General features: G+C 41.6%; 1 protein-coding gene across 2 annotated transcripts in view; it reads right to left on the bottom strand.

The window, feature by feature from the left end:
• The window catches only part of LOC127000336 (rootletin-like), a 71184-nt gene extending 49832 nt beyond the window's left edge, over positions 1 to 21352 (bottom strand). Inside the window, exon 1 of one of the 2 annotated variants that reach the window (XM_050863931.1) lies at positions 21192 to 21352. The gene's annotated coding sequence lies outside the window, so the exon portion shown is untranslated. The remainder of the gene's footprint in view (positions 1 to 21191) is intronic. The other variant, XM_050863932.1, reaches the window with a different exon arrangement.
• Between the last annotated feature and the right edge of the window lie 2125 nt (positions 21353 to 23477).

Genomic DNA, 23477 nt, shown 5'->3' with positions numbered 1-23477 from the left:
AGAGTAGAGGATGGGAGATGAGTGAGGTGGAGGAGGGAGATGAGGAGAAGGAAGGAGATAAGACAGATAGAAATAGAGCCTGAGGGAGAGGTGGAGGTGGATGGAGCAATATGCCAGAGGGGTAGTAGTAGTAGTAGTAGTAGTAGTAGTAGTAGTAGGAGCCATAAATACAACACCAAACAAATAAAGGAAAAATAAACGAGTCGCAGTGTAAAAAAAGAAAAATTAAACCAAACAAGTAATACAAAAGAAATAGAGACAGAAACCAGTGCTCTGAGGAGGATGGATAACCTGAAAACTAGAGAACAAAGAACATAAAACCTGTCAGCTTGGTTATGGTTGGCGGCAAGTCTCTCTCTCTCTCTCTCTCTCTCTAACAAAACTATTACTATTATTACTATTACTCCACTTCCTCCTCCTCCTTCTCTACTGCTTCCTCTTCCTGTTCTGATCATTATTCTCTTTCTCCTCCTCCTACCCCTCCTGTTTTCTTTTCTTCCCTTTATTATTATTCTCATTTTCCTCCTACTCCAACCTCTTCCTCAAGCTTCGTTTTCTCTTTCTCAATCTTCTCTAACTTATTTTTGTCCTCTTTCTCATATATATATATATATATATATATATATATATATATATATATATATATATATATATATATATATATATATATATATATATATGATATCGCTGGAATGACTTTGTGTCAAACCGGCGACTACTCCGTGAGGCCGATTCGACATATATTACTTGCATAGTCCGTCAACGTCAACTTCGGCTATACGGGCACGTGGTACGTTACCCAGAAGCTGATCCTGCTCATCGGGTTGTCTCTGTAAGAGACAATCCTGAGTGGAGGAAGCCAAAGGGACACCCACGGAGTTCGTGACTTGAGCAAGGTGATATATCCTGCCGGGAGATACTCGGGTGGGAAGGGGGCCTGCATGGAGACTCGCCCGGAGGGACCCCCGGCGTATGCCCCCACTGATTGATTGATTTCTCCTTCTCGCAGCTTTTTTTTTTCCTTCCTGTTATTCTTCTTGTTCCTCTTATTACTATTTTTACGTATTCCTCCTCTTCCTCTTCCTTGTTGTTTGTAAGGAGGATGAGGTGAGGAAGGAGAACGGTGAAAAAAGGATTGAGGATAAGGAGGGGGGTGAGGGGAAGATGGCAGAAGGATGAGGGATTTAAAGACTTGGATGAGAAAAGAGGAGGAGAAGGAGGAGAAGTAGGGTACGTTATGTTGAGACGAATGGAAATGGCGAAAGAGGAAAAGAAAAAAATAGGGGAATAGGATGAACACGATATCTTCACATTATTCACTGATTTTACATACTTCAATATAACTAAAACATTCAACTCTAACTAATCCTTGTCACCTGACACTATTACTAAATATCCTCTTCTTGCATTCAACAGTGCTTGCGTCACACACACACACACACACACACACACACACACACACACACACACACAGTGTCAGTCTTGTTGTTATCCTCTCTTCCCTTTATTCAAGCTGCATTACTACCCGTAAATCGATGTTACCAGATCTGTCACCAAATTACACAGAACAATTAACTTCAATCAGGTGTGAATGGTTAGTCAAGGCGTGGGTGTGTGGTGGTGAGACAAGGTAAAGGAGAAGTTAACAGGATAGAGAAGCAGGTGTTGAGGGTCAGAATAAAGGTAGGTATGAGAATATTGGATGGGTTAGTAAGGTTACGGGCTGGGCTAGTCCTGTGCATACATACATACAGAGTAAGGGAGAGCTTGGAACGCAGTCGCTACTGTCATCTGGTAAAACATCATCATTAATAGGTAAGGGAGAGCTTGGAACACAATCGATGTTTTCTGATAAAACCTCTTTATAGTAAGGAAGAGTTTCGTCGTACACAATCACGACTGCCTTCTGGTAAAACCTCTCTTGATATATATATATATATATAGGGTAAGGTAACCAGTAGGTACGCAAAAAATCGGCGATTTTTTTACACTCTGACCTGTACCCGCTATACTATTTAAGCAAACTACATCAATTATTGTTTGCAAATAAAGGAATGGCTATAGTTTCATGTGGTACAAGCATTTTTCGAATAAGATTTAACTGTACAGAAAAAATGGTGTATAAAGTTAGTGCGTACGTTTAGGCCTACCCCTACCCATTAGGTACTCACCCTTGTCCAGTAGGTACTCATTAATTTATAACTAAAAAACTACAACAGCTAGAAGAGTCTCCTTTGGATATTTTATTCATTCAACCTCCCTTTATATGTTAGTTTATTTGTTTTTGGTCATAGCGTTTTTCTGAAAACCTAGTTTTTTTGCACATTATGCTAAAAAAAGGCCAGACTATTCGTCCTAGAACAACGATATGCATATCACTGGAAAGAGCTTGATTTGCGCTACAATGTTATTAGATTTTCTATTTTCCATTTCATTCATCTACAATTAGTCTGTGAAAAATTAAGAAATTAGTCGTTAATTCGACTAATTAGAACTCATTCAAAAATTTGCCTCCTAAATCTTTTAGAAAATCAAGCCCTTTCCACTGATATATATATTTTGTCATAGGATAAAATGTTCTGTTTTTAGGTTTAAGGAAAGTTTGTTTAGTTTCGCACTAATTTGGCTCTAATTCGATAACTAATTGCCCAATTCTAATGAAATTTACATTTCAGTTGAATCGGATAATAAATACGGAATTACTAATTTAATCAAGTGAAATGTATATACTATATTGTAAAGGAAAAACTTTAGTTTTAGTGAATAAGAATATAGGACTTCCTTCAAACAAAATAGCAGTTATCACTTAGATAAGTATTTCCTTTATAGAAGTAGTAAATGCAAATCCATGAACAGCTCACATGCTCTGTGAGGATATGATAGTTCCGCGTAGTCTGGGACGACGAGAGTACCTACTGGACAACATGTCTTGATTTCCTTGTCCAGTAGGTCAGTTTATAGATATAAGAAAACTACATTTCCTAATTGCATATATATATATATATATATATATATATATATATATATATATATATATATATATATATATATATATATATATATATATATATATATATATATATATATATATATATATATATATATATCAAAGAAGAACTTGGAATACAATCACTAGTGTCTTCTGATAAAACATCTTATACTGGCTATAGTAAGAGAGAACTTAAGTATTAAGTGAAAAAGTATGTTAAATATAATACATGGGCGTTGTCGTTGTTTTTACGGATTGCCGCTATAGGTTATTTATTCTTCTTTTCGGGGATATTTTCTTATTTTTTATATTGCTTTAGGGAAATTAATTTAGCACTATAACAGATGGGTGAATAATTCGATCTGCTTATCCCTTTAAACACAATCACTACTGCCTTCTGGTAAAACATGTCTTATATTGGCTGAACAGCGAGGGGGAACTAAACACAATCACTACTGCCTTCTGGTAAAACATGTCTTATATTGGCTGAACAGCGAGGGGGAACTAAACACAATCACTACTGCCTTCTGTAACTCGGTGCACCATCATGTCTCTGGGCCATAAGTCAAGAGTAAGTTGGACTGTTACTCTTCCTTTAGTCCTTCCTTTACCTTAATGCTCACGTTCCTACCTCACATAATTCTTCTCAACGACCCTACGACCTGTCTTCCTTTTACTGCGCTCTCTCTCTCTCTCTCTCTCTCTCTCTCTCTCTCTCTCTCTCTCTCTCTCTCTCTCTCTCTCTCTCTCTCTCGCTTATTTACATTGTTTGTCAATCAAGCAATTCCTTCTGTAAAGCCACATCTCGAAACAGGTGACACTTGCGGTCTCATCCAAGCTCTGTCACACTGGTATTACAAAGAAACCTAACGCCAGCTTCCAAACGTTTACCCCTTCGTTACACTCCGCATACTTCATCAGTAACTTTATCTTATTTCATACTGTTACTGAGGGAATTAATGTGAATGTAGTAGTCAATAATCTGGCTGACTGATATTGTTGGAAATGATCTCAAAGGAATAGCCAAGGCAGGGAGCTTGTGGTGCAGACTTTGACACCCTCCCCACCCCACCCCGCCCTTTTCATGAGCATATATACGACACTCCACACATCCTTTAATTGTATGCAGTATTAAATATCACTTGGTACCTTTTCTCTGTATTGTTATTTGTATATGCCTCAGATAAATAAAACTATCGTTATTATTATTGGTTTGATATTTTATTATCCACCAATAACCTTAATTTTTTTTTTTCATAATCTCCCAGCCTTCGCTCGTCGTCCACCCACCTGTACTATTATTACACTATCCACCTCCACCTGTCCACTTTGTCACCATTACACGTCCACCCTCCACGGTTCACAGTTCCTCCTCATCCAGGCTTGACCACAGCACGTTTTTCCTCCATCTGTATTCTCTCTCTCTCTCTCTCTCTCTCTCTCTCTCTCTCTCTCTCTCTCTCTCTTCATGCATAGGTCGAGTTCTCTTAAATTTCATCAATATGATAATTCTTAAGTTCCTGTAGAGAAAATGTGTCCATATATGTTTGTCCTTGCTACGTATGTAAGAAAGTATGTGTATACGTATGTATGTCTGTATTTATGTGCGTAAATATATTAGATGATCACTGGATGGGATATCTAACGACACGGGATGGCAACGACACCACACCGGCATCTGTGAACTGACTGACAGGATGACCTGGAAACAGGAGCAAACATTGAGAGGGGAGGAGGCGGGGGAGAACATGACACAAAGAACAAGGTAACACACACACACTGGGAGGAAAGGAGGGGGGAAAAGAAGAGAAGGAAAACACAAAGAACAACATAGCACATACTGCAACGCTCAAGACGCTTCATGTGACCTTGAGACAAAGACAAGGCGGTCACTTACCCCCATCAAAAACACCATCACAGGAGCCATCAACGGTCCTGCTACCACCATCTCCATCACACACACACACACACATCTCCTCTCCACTAATAACACCCAATATAAACGGTGTGGGGACCAGTGGGAGGCATTACTCTCTAGTACAGTTGGCGTAAGTACTATCAACAGCCGCTAGTGGTCGCGGGGGTGGGGTAGAGGGGATAGGGAAGAAGGGAGGAGGATGGGAAGGTTGGCTGGCTGGCGGCGTTCAGTCTCAGCTGGGCGAGCGAGCACGTGGTGGACCAGGGGTAAGGATGTCACGCGGTGGGGGTAGATATGTCACGCCCGTAAACACCATGGACTGCCCGACGGCGGTTCCACTTTTGTTCATGTTTTGGAGGTATACTCATTGATTGTTTATGTTAGTCTTGCCGAGGGTTTCAATAGATAAAGGAATGACTGAGCTATTGAAGCCTGCTTGTGGATATATTACGAAGGCTTCATTTAAGTTCATTACGTCTGAAAACAGGAAGAAACAAAGAAAAATCGACACCACCAATATGCAAGGAAGGGGAGGGAGGAATCACCGGTTTCCCACACAGGGCACAGCACGGGACATAAACCCACTCGTTAACCGACTCCAAATAAAGCCCAGAGGAAGACAGTCGTGTAAACAAAGCAGGACACACACACACACACACACACACACACACACCGACAATAAATTAAATCTTGCGTGCCGAAACTTTACACAAATTTTAGGAATCATTATAATAAACTGCGATAAAATAAAAGACTTATGAGCTCAGATTAAACCTGGACACACACACACACACACACACACACACACACACACACACCGAGTAGAGCGTCATGGAAAAGAATGCATGACTCACCCAACCCCCGCCGACCTGCCTGCCTGACCGCCTCCCTGACTGCTTAGCGCCCAAGGTCACGCAACACCCAACAACACTGACTGACTGACTGACGTGGCCACAGCAGCAGTGAGATTGTATGAGGCTTGTGTTTGATTTTGACTTAACTATGAATGTTTCGACAGGAAGTGTGTTTGAGAAGAGTAAAGAAATACATGAAAAATACTGACTAACAGACCATAGCAGCGACGATCAAGTGTATAAAGAAGACTTCCAATGCCTGCTATACCAACCTATGAATGTAATTACTGCATGGAATTGGCAACTCAACTTCTTCAGTACAATAACACATGAATTGTAATTAAGGAAACAGCATCATTACTACCATCCCATAAAGAACACTAACAACAACAACAAAGACAATACATCGTAATTACGGTGAGGAAACAGCATTACCATCACCACCAACAAACATGATAATTACAATGAGAATGCAGCAGCGGCAACACTACAATATTTTTACCACCAACACTACCAACAACAACACTACCACCACCACAGACACCACCAACAACAACACTACCACCACCAACAACAACAATACCACCACCATCAACAACAACAATACCACCACCACCCACCAACAATAACATCATTACCCCCCACACCACCCCCACAGACGACAACATCAACAACAACCCCAAGCGAGCCTCAAGTCAAAAGGCAAGTCACGTGATGGAGGAACATAATGGTGATGGCTGTGGCGGATGCAGTGCGGGCAGGTGCGATGGAAGTTAATTAAGGTAATGGGGCTGTGATGACAGGTGGCTCACGGGGGGCTAACGAGAGGACAAACAAAGGTAAAGAAAGGCGGAATTACAAGCAATGAAGAAGTCAGAGGTTATAAATAGGTTAACAAAGGTAAGGAAAAGGGTGATAGATGATATGAAGAAACAAGTAAACTAAGAGAGAAAGGAGGACTTACAAACACCGGAAAGGCCAGGAGAGTAAACAAAGGTAATAAAGACAGGTGTCATAAGACTAGACTAAACAAAGGTAAGAAAAAGTGAGACATGAAACAGGTAAGCAAGGTAGAGAAAGGTGGAAAATACATGCAATAGAAAGGTCAGGGGCTAAGTATAAGTTAACAAAGGTATATACAGAAAGGCGTGACAGACTAGGCTAAACAGGCAAGAAAAACAATTATGTATAAGGGAGGGATGAAACAAAGGAAAATAAAGGAAGGAGGGGAGACAGGTGAACCACAGGGCTAAGAAAATGGCAAAAGATAACACAATAAATAAATAAATAAAGAGTGAATAAGATATAAAATGTAAATAAATAAATAAAAACTGAAAACAGAACACTAGCCAAAATTTAAACAAACACACGATTAGCACAAAAATAAACCACGGCAAAAACCTAAAAGAAAAACCACCCGGCAAATTAGAGACAATTGAAGGATGCAGATGAAGGTGATGCTTGTGGTTGGGAAGAGTATTCAGAGGTGCCTCCAGAACCACACCAACGAGTTACTGCGTCAGGGAGGAGTGCGACGAGGAGGAGGAGGAGGAGGAGGAGGAAACACGGGGAAGACTGTACTGCGGAGAGAACACTGATTACGAAGGGAGGGAAGTAATAGAAGGAAGAGGAAGACTAAGGAGGAGGAGGAAGAGGAAAAAAGAAAATTGCATACTAAGAAGAGAACACAGTTGGCGAAGGAAGGAAAGGAGGAAGAAGAGAAGGGGAGTAAGGGAGGAGGCGAAGAATAGGAAGAGGAGGAGGACTAGGAAAAATAATTAAAAACAAAACAAAAAATGGGAAGAACATTGGCCGCGGAGTGAGGAGGAGGAGGATGCTCTCACCTGGGCAGGTATACGCATTCTCCCACTCCGGTCACAAGGTCATGCCACCGGTTTACCACGATCATTCTCTCTCTCTCTCTCTCTCTCTCTCTCTCTCTCTCTCTCTCTCCTACATCCACCCACCACCACCACCACAACAATTAATTCCCTCCTCTCCTCAGCGCATCACCCTCCACTCCCCGAGCATCCCTCCCCCCTCCCCTTAATAGGTCAACACCGGGTCACACCGCCGCCAGAGGTCACCACCCTCACTCGCACCAGCAGCAGAACACTAACATTAACATCGAGCGACTGACATATACTGAAGTGATGGTGTGGAGAACGAGGCGATGATAAGCAGGGAGAGGAGGTTACAGGAAAACATGCACAGGAAGGTGAACGATAGGAGTGATACAGAGGTAATGGTAAAGTTGAGAGCATATCTACGCAGAGGTAATGGTGTAAAGTTGAGGGCATATCTACGCTATAGCTGCGCGTTGCGTCAGAGTTCATATCCGTCACCTCTGCCCTTGAGCCTGTGGTGGATAAAAAAAAAAAACATCCCCATTACCCCGGGACAAAGGGCAAGTGTGACATCCGGGTTAAGTTTACCGTCATCAGGTTTCTCCAGGTACCTTTTTGTCGTCCAGCCATAAAGGGAGGATGTTACTGAATTGTCGCTGTAGTTACTCCTTCCTACGACTTTCTGATTTCCTAACGCTGCGATTGCCACGGATTTGGCCTTCCCTGGTAGCCTGGTAACATATACTCCCAGGTCTTTCTCTGCCTCTGTGGTGGATAGTGGAGTGTTTCCCATGTGGTATTGGTGTGCTGGATATCCCCTCCCATGGCGCAGGACTTTACATTTTTCTTCATTGAATTGTAACATCCACTTTTTGTTCCATTCCAGTAACTTGGTGAGGTCTAACTGTAGGAAATCCGCATTCAAGGGGTTAACCAGTATCTTCACTCTTGCATATTACCCAAAGCCGGAATCGAACCTGGATCCATGTAGCGAGGCGTGATGCCAACCACTCCACCACCGACGCGCAATAAAAGTGATACAAAGGAAGAGAAGAAACATAAGTGCAAGAAAGTAATAAAAAATGAATGAACAATAACACCGTAAGATAAAAGACGAAACAATAAGAGTGGAACGTCAAATTAAGTGAGATTAAAGAGAAACTGAATAACTTGAGGAAACTTAACACCCGCCGAGAACAAAAAATACACCTGAAGTTAGAAGAATATGAAGACGAGGAAAAAGTGAAAGATGATTACGATGAAGATAAAAAAGAAAAGTCAGATGAAGATTGACAAGAAAAAAAGACGAAGTTGGGGATGATAATGAATAATAAGCAAGATAAATGAAGATTGAAAAAAGGGAGAATTCAAAATAAGTGTATAAATGAAATTAATGAACAGAAAACAAGAAACAAAAGAAGAAAGCCCCAATAACAAGAACAGGAGAAATAAGAAAAAAAGTAGAAGAGACAGATGGAGGAGGAGGAGGAACAGGAGGAGGCGGTAACGGGGGAGATGATGGTGGGTGGTGGTGGTGAACTAACCATAACAAGCAGGTGAGTTTGGTGTGAGTTGTGAGTTGGTGCACCACTCACTGATAGGGTGCAGGAGGAGGAGGAGGGGAGGAGGAGGAGGGAGATGATACGGGTGGCAATGGTGGTGGTGACTTCCTGTTTCCCTCCGTTTACTCTCTCTCTCTCTCTCTCTCTCTCTCTCTCTCTCTCTCTCTCACACACACAATCAGACATGACCCTTATAAGTCTCATCCCATGCCACACACACACACACACACACACACACACACACACACACTGTTCCTTTGATTCTTGTGGCACGAGAGAGAGAGAGAGAGAGAGAGAGAGAGAGAGAGAGAGAGAGAGAAGACGAGGCCCATGCCCCATCACGTCCCACGAGGGCAAAGGGGCTACGAGAGAGAGAGAGAGAGAGAGAGAGAGAGAGAGAGAGAGAGAGAGAGAGAGAGAGAGAGAGAGAGAGAGAGAGAGAGAATAATTATGATTCAGTATCACAGAAAAAATATATTACGTTATTACTTTGAGAAAATATAATTATCTTGCAAAATTACTTAAAATTAAAGAACCTGAGATTGAGAAGTGGAGGAGGAGGGCGAAGAGGAGGGCAAAGAAGAAGAGGAAGATGACGAAGAAAACATAAAAAGGAGGAGGAAGAGGATTACCAGAGTGAAGAGGAGGAAAAAGATGCTGAAGATAAAAAAAATAGGGGTAAAAGGAGGAGGAGGAGGGGGAGGAGAAAACCAAACCTTTTCAAATCCATAAATATTATACACAAAGGGACAAAAGGAAGAAGAGGAGGAGGAGGAGTCAAAGAAGGAAGGTGGTCACATGATACAGCCCGCATACACGAAACAACCACCATCACCACCACCACAACTACCACCATCATTACCACCAATATCAATACCTTCCATCATTTCCACCACAGCCACCACAACTACCACCATCATTACCATCAATATCAATACCTTCCATCATCTCCACCACAAGCACCACCAATATTATCATCACCACAACCACCATCACCACAACTACCACCATCAATACTTCCTATCATTTCCACCACAAGCAACACCAATACTTCTACCATCACTAATATCACCACCACCACCATCACCACCACTACCACCATTCTAGCACTGCCAAAACAATCATCACCACCACCACCAAATAACACGCAATAAAACGTCAGTTCACACTCACGTTTTTCTGGCAATGACCCGGATTTAATTAATTTTACTGCAGGTGAAATGCAGGTGAAAAAGTTTGATTTATTAATATTATTTGTGTCAGGTAGATGTGGGAAAGTTCTCTCTCTCTCTCTCTCTCTCTCTCTCTCTCTCTCTCTCTCTCTCTCTCTCTCTCACACACACACACACGGCATCACATGTAATCAAGTTTTTTTATTTTTACGAAAGCCACGTAGCAACAACTTTACAACAACAATAATAATAATAATAATAATAATAATAATAATAATAATAATAATAATAAAATTTCAAATGTAAACAAAATCCCGCGACTTTATCAATATGAAACTCCTTTGTATTCTAATTAGACGGAAACGGAGCCGAGGAGGAGGAGGAGGAGGAGGAAACAGTACAGAAGGAAATACCAGAGAACACGCAAGAGAGAGAGAGAGAGAGAGAGAGAGAGAGAGAGAGAGAGAGAGAGAGAGAGAGAGAGAATGCCAGGTTTACAAAGAAAACGAAAGAATAACAATCTCTCTCTCTCTCTCTCTCTCTCTCTCTCACTGACAAGATCGTTTGAGGAGAAGCCGCTGTTTACCTGTGATGGATCTCAGGTAAATGCTTCCTGTGCGGGTTAATGAGCATCGCCACCAGGTAAGAACAGGTGGGTTTTTGGCTTCCCTTTAAACGCTCCCTAATTGTTGTTTACCTGTAACCTTTTTCCCTTTATTTTGGTATATTTTTTTCTTTATGGTTGTTAAGGTAAAGTCTCTCTCTCTCTCTCTCTCTCTCTCTCTCTCTGTGTGTGTGTGTGTGTGTGTGTGTGTGTGTCATCCTATATCTTTTTAATTTCATTCCTTAACTTTTCTTTCACGAGTCAAACTAACTAACTAACTCTCTCTCTCTCTCTCTCTCTCTCTCTCTCTTTACAACATGCGTAAGGAAGTAGAAAATCTTGCCTTACCCAGAACCTGTTTACCTTCCTCCTCCTTCTCCTCCTCCTACCTTTCCTCCGCCTCCTCCTCCTCCTCTTCCGGCACATCTGTCTCCACCTGCCTCGTATTTACTCCTCACCTGTTTCCTGTTACACCTGTGCGCCTGCTAATAGACCTACTTCACCTGGGCACATCCTGATCTAATTGGTGAGACTGCATACCCTTACCTGGGGAGCCCTAAAACAGGTGAGACGCGTAACACCTGTGATGCTGAGAAGATTGTATGCCATCTGATTGTCTTGTGAAGGTCTGTCTATTAGGATCTATCTACCTTTGTCTATCTATTTATCTATCTATCTAAACATACACACACCTGTTTATTCTCTTAATGTATCCATCTCAATATGCAAAGTAGTTTTAAAGCAAGAACGTGTGTGTATGTGTGTGTGTGTGTGTGACCGTCACGTGACCTTATTTCCGCCTCATTAACATAAAACGTTGACTTGCATATTTATGTTTCGTTCTTAACTTTCTATTCACGCACACACACACACACACACACACACACACACACACACACACAGAAGGCCTACGGTAAAAGGATTAGAAAACTAGGAGAGAGAGAGAGAGAGAGAGAGAGAGAGAGAGAGAGAGAGAGAGAGAGAGAGAGAGAATAAAAAGGGAAAGAAGAGGATGTGGAGGAGGCAGTGGCTTGGAGGAGGACGACGAGGAGGAGGAAGAAGAATCAGAAGAAATAACAGTAAGCAATATTTTACGGTAGACTAATTCTCTCTCTCTCTCTCTCTCTCTCTCTCTTGGTCGCTTCCTTCCTCCGATTGGTTCCTATGCCTAGTTCAAAGTAGTAGTAGTAGTAGTAGTAGTAGTAGTAGTAGTAGTAGTGGAAGGAGGGAAGAAAGCTAACTCTACTATTACTATTACTAACAACACTACAATATCTAGAACTAACACTACTGCTAACACACACACACACACACACACACACTACCACCACCATCACTCTCATTAGATCATCACGTTAATAGCGTTTGGCTGACAATTTATGGCAAGAGGTCAGAGGGTGTTCCTAAATGTTTCGTCTTCGCTGTAGGTTTTCCATTCAAGCTCATCCTTACACTGACCAATAACAACAAAAGGTAGCAGCGCTTTGTGAACGAGATGTTACGAGGAATCATATTTTGTCATTCTTTTCTTTAGTCTTCAACTTATTTTGTGTGTCGTAATATTGCGCCGTTTTGAAATGATGAGTGTGTTCTTGACGTTATTCTCTCTCTCTCTCTCTCTCTCTCTCTCTCTCTCTCACGCACACGGGGAAATCTAATTACTTCATCTCTGTCGTGTGTGTGTGTGTGTGTGTGTGTGTGTGTGTGTGTGTGTGCGCGAGAGAGAGAGATAAGTGGAATGTTCATAGTGAGAATATGAGAGCGAGAGCGAGAGAGAGAGAGAGAGAGAGAGAGAGAGAGAGAGAGAGAGAGAGAGAGAATGATGGTGATGATTTTAGCAAGCTCAGAGAGAGAGAGAGAGAGAGAGAGAGAGAGAGAGAGAGAGAGAGAGAGACGAAAGATATTATATTACATAAATACAGAATGTATAAATTCTATAATATTTCTTTCCTAAATCAAACAAAAAACTGTATATATTACTTCGAGAGAGAGAGAGAGAGAGAGAGAGAGAGAGAGAGAGAGAGAGAGAGAGAGAGAGAGAGAGAGAGAGAGAGAGAGAGAGAGAATCAGTCAGCACCCTCAAACACGTGGATGAGAAAAAGTAGAGGAAGAGGAGGATGAAGAAGAGGAAGGAGGGTATAGTCTTCCAAATTACCCTCCTTTTCTTACTTATACCCTTGATTACAAAAATTGGGAAGGAAGAAAGGAAGGAGGGAAAGAAAAAAGAACAGGAAAAATGGAAGAAAGACAGGGAGGGAAGGGAAGGGAATGAAGGAAGATAAGAAAGGTTGGAGAAGAAGGAAGGAAGGAGGGAAAGGGAAAAGAACAGCAAAATGAAAGGCAGGAAGGGAAGGAAAATAAGGAAGATATGGGAGAAGTGAAGGAAGGAAGGAAGGAAGAAGGGAAAGAAAAAAGGGAAGGGAAGGGAAAGAAGGAAGGTTAGAAAGACTGGAGAGGATGGAAGGAAGGAACAAAATAAGAAAATGAAAGGAGAGGAAGGGAAGGAAGGGAAGGAAAGGAAGAAAGGATGGGGAAAAAAAAGGAAGTGCTAGACACGAAGGGATGGGAAAGAAGGAAAGGAAGAAAGGATGGAGGGAAAGAAAAGAAGGAAAAGTGAATGAAAGACAAGAAGGGAAGGGAAAGAAGAAAAGGAAGAAAGGATGGAGGGAAAGAAAACAAGGAAAAGTGAAAGAAAGACAGGAAGGGAAGGGAAAGAAGAAAAGGAAGAAAGGATGGAGGGAAAGAAAACAAGGAAAAGTGAATGAAAGACAGGAAGGGAAGGGAAAGAAGGAAAAGAAGAAGGGATGGAGGGAAAGAAAACAAGGAAAAGTGAATGAAAGACAGAAAAAATGAGACAGGAAAGGAAGGGTAGGAAAGAGAGAAGGAAGGAAAATAGGAATTAAACGGGAGGAAAAGCACAATTCAATGAGGAGTAAAAGACGGACGTGGGTTGGAATGAGGACAAGGACGAAAGGAGAAGAGGAGGAGGAGGAGGAGGAGGAGGCACCAGTGAAGTAGGCGAGGAGATAGAAGAGGATGAAGGAAGAAAGGAGAAGGAAGTGTGTGGGAGAGGAGAGAAGGGGAAAGCCACCGTTGGAAGAGGAGGAGGAGAAGGAGGAGGAGGAGGAAAGGGGAAGAAGTTGGAGTAGAGGAGGAAGGAGGGATACGGGAGGTGGAGGAGGTGCTGGTGGAAGGAGAGTGCCAGAGTTGGAGGAGGAGGAGGATGACTAAGGGTGGCGGAGGAAGAAGAGGAGGGTGAGTGCCACTGTTGGAGGAGGAGGAGGAGGAGGAGGGTGGAGCAAAAGGCTATCACATTTCCCTCCACCAACCGTTCCCTGGGCGATGGCAGATGGATAACAGAGAGAGAGAGAGAGAGAGAGAGAGAGAGAGAGAGAGAGAGAGAGAGAGAGAGAGAGAGAGAGAAAATATGGGGGGGGGATAGCGCAGTTAAGGAGTCTCTGAAGAGCAAAAATCGATAATCCTGACAAAGAGACGAAAGCAAAGATAATAACAATAATGATAATGATGATGATAATAATAATAATAGTAGTAGTAGCATAAGAAAAGAAGAAAGTGAAAGACCGCACAAAGAAAACATCACACACACACACACACACACACACACACACACACACACACACACACACACTCACACACACACAAGAAGCCACATAAAATCAACCCAAACATATTTTTTTTTTCGTAACCTCCATTTCGTCCTTGCTCCAGACTAAGGACAGAGAGAGAGAGAGAGAGAGAGAGAGAGAGAGAGAGAGAGAGAGAGAGAGAGAGAGAGAGAGAGAGAGAGAGAGAGAGAGAGAGAGAGAGAGAGAGAGAGAGAAGCGAAGGAAGGAAATGAAGGAAGGAAGGAAGGAAGAAAAGGAAGCAAGGAGGGAGGGAAAGAACAAAAAAAGGAAATGGAAGAAAGACAGGAAGGGAAGCAAGGAGGGAGGGATAGAACAAAAGAAAAATTGAATGAAAGAAAGAAAGGAAACAAAGAAAACTAATCAAATGTGGGTCATGAGAGGAAGGAGGAAGAAGGGAAGAAACGAAAATAAAGGAGGATGAAACAATGGAAGGAAGGGAAAAAGATGGAAAGGAAGGAAGGGAAAAAGGAGAGAAGACAAGGAAGAAAACATGGAAAGGAAAGAAAGGAAAGAAGCAAGGAAGGTGACAAACAGGTGCAAAACGAAAGGCAAAAATTTAAATGGAAAAGAAAAAAGAATAAATACCTAACAAGAAAGAAAAGTTACCAAGAGCTCAAAACGAAAAGTTAAAACAAATGATAAAGAAATCTGTCACCCAAATAAAGGCAGACAGACAATTAAGAGATGACTTTATGAATGAGTGGAAAAAAAGTGTGAATTAATGAATCAGCTTAAAGGTGTCTCAATGTAGCCCAAGGACAAGAACAAAAACAACAATAATAATAAATAATAACCAAAAACTATTAAAAACTACTAATCACACACACACACACACACACACACACATACACACACACCGTCACATGTGTTGTTGTAGGTAGCCACACACGCCCCTGGTCTCCCTTACGCCCACACAGGTGAAAGTAAGTGTTGAATCATCAGGTGTAGAGTGTGTGTGTGTGTGTGTGTGTAGGTGAAAATAACATTAAAAAAAGCAGATAATTAACTACTTGAAAGAATTGTGTGTGTGTGTGTGTGTGTGTGTGTGTGTGTGTGTATCGGTGCGCGTAGGTGTGTGTGTGTGTGTGTAGGTGTTGACATAGAACAAAACTTAGCTACCACTTGACTTTCCAATCTCAGACACCTGAATTCCAGCACATTCATTAGCACAGGTGTGGGCGGGAAAACCTGTCGTGAGCGTACTTATATCTTCAAACTCCTTTCGCACTAACACATTTTCTCGAGTTGGCCATGTAAAGTTGATAAGTTAGGACTCCTAGTGATGGGTTTAAGCTAGATCAATTCAGGCCAGAAGTGTGGTGGATGAGTGGAGCAGGATTAGATTGAAGTCAAGTGGTGAGTGGTAATACTATAGACGGAAGAACGGGTTAAAATCAATTCTGGTTTATTAGTCAAAGGCAAGAGGTGTGGTGGATGAGTGGAACAGGATTAGAAGCCATGTGGTGAGTGCCAATACTATGGACAGAAGAACAGGTTAAAGTCAAGTCTTTTTTATTAGTCGAAGGCAAGAGGTGTGGTGGATGAGTGGAACAGGATTAGAAGCCATGTGGTGAGTGTCAATACTATGGACAGAAGAACAGGTTAAAGTCAATTCTGGTTTATTAGTCAAAGGCAAGAAGTGTGGCGGATGTGTGGAACAGGATTAGAAGCCATGTGGTGAGTTCCAATACGATAGACACAAGAAAAGGTTAGATTCTGTATTGTTAGGGAGGATAGCTAGATGGTATTCGGAACAGGGTAAGAAGTCACGTGATGGATGTCAATACGAAAGACTTAAGAAACAGATTGATTCACTGATAGGGAGGAGAGCTAGGTGGTGTTAGTTTGACGTTTACTTCCATATAAATATAATAGGCAACCACATATATTAATTTTGCATCAAAGGTAAAATGCCTTGAATATCTTTAAACAAAAATGATCCCAGTCCTTTGCTGACATATTCGACTCGTTACCACAGAAAGATTGCATTCGCGTTTGCATTAGCGTGTGCGTGTGTGTGTAGATAAAAAAATTAAAAAATCCTTCTACGTCATTTTGCTAACATATTCAAGTCTCATAACCACAGCGGGATTAATTTTACATCAGATTTTAAATGCCTTCAGGATCTAAAGAAAAATCATCCCATTCCTTTAGCCAAAAACATCACCTCTCAAAACCACACAATCATTAATTTGATATCAGAGCTTAAGCGTAAATCCAAACCCGTGCATAAGAAATATTAAACAAGTGCTCCAAATATTAAATGATTGCTCATTCCCCAAAAGTTATTCGTCACCTGAGGTCCTTTCTTTCCCCAAGTGAAGCCAAACACGAGTGGGTTGATAACATATATATAATTAACCTTATCAATTTGTACAGGTAAGGAGGAGGAGGAGGAGGAGGAAGGAGGAGGAAGGAGGAGGGAGGGAGGGGAGGAAGAGGGAGCGAATGCAGGAGTCAATAAAGAGGTATAAGAATAAGTGGAGGAGGAGGAGAAAGAGGAGGAGGAGGAGGAGGAGGAGGAGCAGGAGGAGGAGGACTAAGTGAAGGAGCAAGTATAGAAAAAGTATTAAAAGTATGAGGAGGAGGAAGCGGATGAGGAGGAAGAGAAGGAAAAGGAGGACGAGGAGGAAGAGGAGCCTGTGGTTATGTGGTCAAAAGTCAATACATTTAACTTTATTTAAGATGGAACAAGAACTCGCAGCAAAAGATTGAACGTTTGAACATGACTCTTTATCAATGATCAGCTTGTTTGTGGTTGACTCTCTCTCTCTCTCTCTCTCTCTCTCTCTCACACACACAAAAAAAAAAAAAAACTTGATCTGATTCGTGTTTTTTGTTGATTCTTAATGAGCGGAGAGAGAGAGAGAGAGAGAGAGAGAGAGAGAGAGAGAGAGAGAGAGAGAGAGAGAGAGAGAGAGAGAGAGAGAGAGAGAGACCTATCTGCATAATTATATAAAACAGGCCCACATTTACTAAAAAAAACTCAAGTAATGATGATGATGATAATAATTAATAATAATAATAATAATAATAATAATAATAATAATAATAATAATAATAATAATAATAATACAATTTTTAAATCATGCATCATCGCCACCCAAATCAGCCTATCACTATCTATCTATCTCTCTACGTCACCCGTTCCTTAGAGATCAATAAGGGGGGGGGGGGGGGAATGGACTTGGCAGGTTACCATCCATTTTCTATCTTTCACTCTTGTCCTCCTTTTTCATTCTTCTGTCATTTCTTCTCCCTTTTAAGCATTCCACTACCATCCTGTTCTATCTCATTTTCTTCCTATCTGTGCACTCTATCCTTGCATTCTCGTCTCTATCTCTTTCTCTCTCTCTCTCATTTTGCTACTATCCATTCACTACATCTTTGCATTCTCACGTCCTACTCTCATTCTTCCTGCTCTCTCATATTTTTCTTCTGTTCCTGCATATCTTTGTTTTTTGTTTTCTTTTCCTTCGCTCTGTCAAGTTCTTCTACCATCCTGCTCTCTCCATTTCTGCTTCTTTCCTCGCATATTTTTGTCTTCCTCTCCCATTCTCTTAAGTATTATTTCGTCACTATGCTCTCACTTTCCTCCTATTCAAATCGACAGTTCATCCTTCTTAACTCTCAGTCTTCTATCGCCTTACTCTTTCAAGCACTCTACTGCATCTCTCTCTCATCTAACTAAGCGGGTTCTCCACTTTTGCACTCACAGAAGCAACGTCAGCCTCACTCACGAAGAACCAATCACAACGTAACATTAGATACACACAATTACTTAAACGTTTGTGACTGGTTGGCTGCCCCACCGAGAAAAAAGAAGGAAAGGTATATATAAGTAAAGAGGGAAGGTGTTTTCCGCCTGCAATCAACTTACAGATTAATGATATAACAAGATTTTTTCTCTCTCGACTTCAGCTCCCCAGGAAATTCCCACGATTATGCTGTTTGTTATGCTGATATGGCGTTATCCTGGTGTAAAGAGGAAGATAAAGGGGAGGAGGAAGACGAGGAGGAAAGAGGACGTGTCAAGCAAAAAAAAATTAAGAGGTGGAAGAGAAGGTGGAGGAAAAGGAAGAGAAGGGAAAGGGAGGAATAAGAATGAGGAAGAGGAATGGGGCAAGGAGGAAGAATAAGAGAATAAGGATAGGAAGAGGATGGGGATAAAAAAAATTAGGAATAAGAAGAATGTAAGTTGAAGGGAACAAAGAGGAAGAATAAGAGTAGAGTGGGATAAAGAATGGAAGAGGAGGAAGAGGGGAAGAGTAAGTAAGGGAAAGAGGAAAATCAGAAGAAAAGGAGAAGTGAAGAAGGCAGAATAAAAGGTCGTATAAGGGATGGAAGCAAGGGAGGATGAGGAGGAAAGAAGAGAGAGGGAGGAGAAAGGCATACATATTTAAAGCGAAAGAAGTCTGTGTGTGTGTGTGTGTGTGTGTGTGTGTGTGCTGCAGTATGCTATAGTGCGGCATTTCTACAATTTTCTGCACGCGGGGGAAGGAAAGAAGAGAATGTAATGTAGGCGTGTTCAAGATTATAATTAGTAGTATTAGTAGTAGTATGTTAGAGATGGTGTTGGCAAAACGTTAAGTATCAGTAGTAGTAGTAGTAGTAGTAGTAGTAGTAGTAGTAGTAGTAGTAGTAGTATGTTAGAGATGGTGTTGGCAAAACGTTAAGTATCAGTAGTAGTAGTAGTAGTAAACTAGTCGTAGATAGTAAGGTACCTAGTGTGAAAAAAAAAGATAAGGAGATAGGAATATGAGAAAGAAGGAAAGAAGGATGAATGGAATAAATTAACTGGACGAAGATGTGAAGTAAGGAATGACAAGAACGAAAAGTAAAAATCGATATGGGGAAAAAAAAAAAAATCGCACACCACCACCACCACCATTAGTATCTCAGTCCCATCACCATCAACCTACACACCACCACCACCACAATCACCAACCCACACAACACCCACACACCACCACAACCAGTCCAGCAGCACCAGTATCATCATCATCATCATAAGCAGCAGCAGAAGCAAAAAGCAGGAGGGGAACCTAACCTAACCTTATTTAGAAGCAAGGAGAGCTTAGCAGAAAGGGGGAAGAGAGAGAGAGAGAGAGAGAGAGAGAGAGAGCAAAAAGTAAAAGAGAACTGGAGAGAAGGGAGATACAACTGGCAGGTGGGAGGAAGAGAACTAGCAGATAGGAAGAGAACTTAGAAGGGAGAGAGAGCCAGCAGGAATATGAAAACTAGCAGAGAGGAGATTAGAAGAAAGAGAACCGGAGGGGGGAAGTCTAGCAAAAGGAAGGAATGAGCCAGCAGAAAGGAGAGAGAGAGAGAGAGAGAGACTAGCAGGAAAAATAAAGAAAACTAGTGGGAGAAAAAAAAAAAAAAAAAGGGAAATGGGTGGAGAATACACACGCACACACACACACACACAGGGAGGGGGGCACGGTGAAATGTATGTCAGTAGAATCACCCCGAAGCGACTTACAGATCGATATTCAAGAGTTTCCAAGCACGGCGCCGCAGTCAGTATGTTGGACAGCCGGTATGCTAGTCAGCTATTTTAGTCAGTATGTTAGACAGCCGGTATGCTAGTCAGCTATTTTAGTCAGTCAGTCAGTCACTATGAGTCAGTTTTGTTAGTCTGTCAGTATGCTAGTTAGCTATTTTCTATGTTAGTCAGTCAGTATGATAGCTATTGTTAGTCTGTCAGTCAGTATGAGTCAGTTTTGTTAGCCAGTCAGTATGATAGTCAGCAATTATGTTAGTCAGTCAGTATGATAGTCAGCTATTATGTTCGTCTCAGTCAGTATCAGTCAGTTTTTATGTATTACAGTTACTTTCTCACTCGTAATAAGAAAAGCAGAAAAAATGACAATCACGCTTAATTTCCTGCCTCAGGGTGAAAATTGAATTGTGGAGTGGCAGACGCCTCTCTCTCTCTCTCTCTCTCTCTCTCTCTCTCTCTCTCTCTGTGTATTTAATGACTGCTTGCGGTGAATTGCTGGAGAAAGAATTGCTCTCTCTCTCTCTCTCTCTCTCTCTCTCTCTCCAGGAAATACAAACCAGACTATTCCCATGCAAAACAAAAGATGACATTTCACTGTTTTATGACCTTTTCGAGAGAGAGAGAGAGAGAGAGAGAGAGAGAGAGAGAGAGAGAGAGAGAGAGAGAGAGAGAGAGAGAGAGTGTGTGTGTGTCTTGTCTCCGCCCTCATTAGTGTAGCAACAACAATAATAATAATAATAATAATAATAATAATAATAATAATAATAATAATAATGAGAAAAATATAGTTGTTTATGTATCAAAAGCCACATTAGCAGTAGAAATGGTAGCATAAATTGTAGTAGCAATAGTAGTAGTAGTAGTAGTAGTTATAGTAGTAGTAGTTATAGTAGTAGTAGTAGTAGTAGTAGTGTAGCAGTAGCAATGGCAGTAGTAGATGTTGTTGTAGTAAATAGTAGTGGGGGTTGTAGTGAATAGTAAAATAGTAAAAAAAAAATTAAGCTGAAAACGAGAACTGGATCTTCAATTTACTTAAACACCAATTACAAGAAAAAAATCTCGTGATATAATCCTGAACGTGACTCAACTGACCTTCCTCCTGTGGGTTTTTCGGGCAGCTGTCTTATCCAGTCCACGGAGGATTAAGTCACGTATAGTCAGTAAATAAATTCACCTCACTGTATTAAAGTTATATATAGCGGCACAACACACCCGTCAAACAGCACGAGACGACTGCCGATTCAAATGCAACTCCTCCTCTCTGAATGATCCCAAACTGTCGTACGGTGACCTCTCGTTTTTTCTACTTGGCTTGTTATCCTTTCAATTAACTTAAACCCATAATAAGGAACACTATATTTTAGGATATGTAAGGCCGTATATTCAATAAGTGTGTTTCCGCGCCACGATATGTAAGGTGTGGTGATGAATCGTTCGTCTGGACATCCACACAACGGTTGGCTATCTGTTATGATTCACCAAGTCAATATCCTGTGTCTGACCTCCCACTGAACACATTTAAACATCTACCTTGACTCCATATTTACTTTTAGTCGTATAAGGATGACGAGGGACTCAAGAAATAAGCCCAGAAAGGAGTTCCCACAAGTTGAGTCCCCTTGCTGCCGGGGTGCGTGACAAAAACACCCCCGTGACAGAAACACCCCCCAACAAACCTTTTCCGTATTTCTGTACAATAGGCGAAGTATTTGTAGTAAGCGGTACCTTGAAGGTCAATGAAAAAGAATAAAAACACAGGGCGAAAGAAAACGGATATAAAAGAGATGAAGAAGCTTAAAAAGAACAAGATAATACGAATGGAAGTGAAGATAGGGATGGAAGGAAAGGGACAAAGAAGAATGTGGTGAAATTCAGGAATAGAGGCGAACGCTTTTGGAATTACGGGAAAAGGTTTAATCAAGATGCATAGGAGGAAAGCGTCACCACAAGAAGAGAGATAGAAGAGGAAGGCAGGGGAATAGATTAATGAGAAAATGGATTAAGAAGAAAATAGGTAGAAAGAATAAGAAAGCATAGTAGTAGTAGTAGTAGTGGTGGTGGTGGTAGTAGTAGTAGTAGAAGAGGAAGGAAGCAACAATAATAAATCAACAATATCAACAAAAATAACAGGAAACAACGAAAGGAGAACAAGTACAACAAATACCCTCTCTGAAAGACTAAACTTGACGCTGAGGAAAGTAACGCATCACAGTGGTTAAGAGACAGACAAAGACAGACACGCCGAGTCAAGAAACGTTACGGTACACGAGTTTTCATAACCATTAACATTTGTAAAGGACACCAAACTAATTTACCTAATGGATGGAGAGAGAGAGAGAGAGAGAGAGAGAGAGAGAGAGAGAGAGAGACACGCACACACAAACTATAAAATAAGAAAGACGGAAATTTACGTAAAACTGAATTACAAAACTTTGGAACCGTCTCCTTCCCTTTACTACGTGTGTGCGTGCTTGCGTGCCCGCCTGTCATTCACCATGGTATGATCACTTGCAGGACTCGCGCTCACCAGCCAGTACCTTTTTAAGCTTGTAGTGTCACATCTTCAGGGACCTTTCAGAACGGGTATAAAAGCAAATGATGACGCATGCATGTAAATAACTACTAAAAAAAAGGATATCAACAATCACTTCTTCTTCTTGTGACCTGTTCCGCTTTGCATCGCTTTTTTGGTCCTCCTTGGTACTTTTTTACACGTTGACGCTTCACTTAGTAGCTACTCTGTGATAGTAAAGATTGGGTTCCGCGATGCGCAGTTCAGGATGGATGTTTCACGACACGGTATGGTAGACGACACCACACCGGTACTTCCTCACTACTGGGTGGACAGCGGGCACGGGTGGAAGGAGAGTGCCCATCAGTCTTCATTCCGTTATTTTGTGTATGTGTGTCACAGTTCCAATACACACACACACACACACACACACACACAAGCAAGATGGTGTCCCTATAAACAGTTGTCTGCACCATAACGGGCTGGGGGCGACCATCAGGCCCCACCAAGATAGCCTACCGACGCCATTAGCCGCAACGTTAGAAAAAAAACAAAAAAACAGGGCATTATGACAAAACCCAAGTCAATTTTCTATTTAAAATAACAACCCTCCTCTCTCTCTCTCTCTCTCTCTCTCTCTCTCTCTCTCTCTCTCTCTCTCTCTCTCCTATGTTGCAGTGGTGGGTGGGTGTTTATTGATTGTATTATCACCATGCCAACCCTCCCCGTCACCATGGCAACGGCTGCCCTCACGTGCCCACACACACACACACAAGCACGCACGCACGCACACTGTCAACTCGTCATTCATGTAACACTATTAATATCAGCAACGACACACACACACACACACACACGAGTGTTTC

The sequence above is a fragment of the Eriocheir sinensis genome, chromosome 18 (genome assembly GCF_024679095.1).
Source record: "Eriocheir sinensis breed Jianghai 21 chromosome 18, ASM2467909v1, whole genome shotgun sequence".
Lineage (NCBI taxonomy): Eukaryota > Metazoa > Arthropoda > Malacostraca > Decapoda > Varunidae > Eriocheir > Eriocheir sinensis.
Note: the sequence above shows the minus strand (reverse complement) of the source record. Positions and strands in the feature narration are given on the sequence as shown.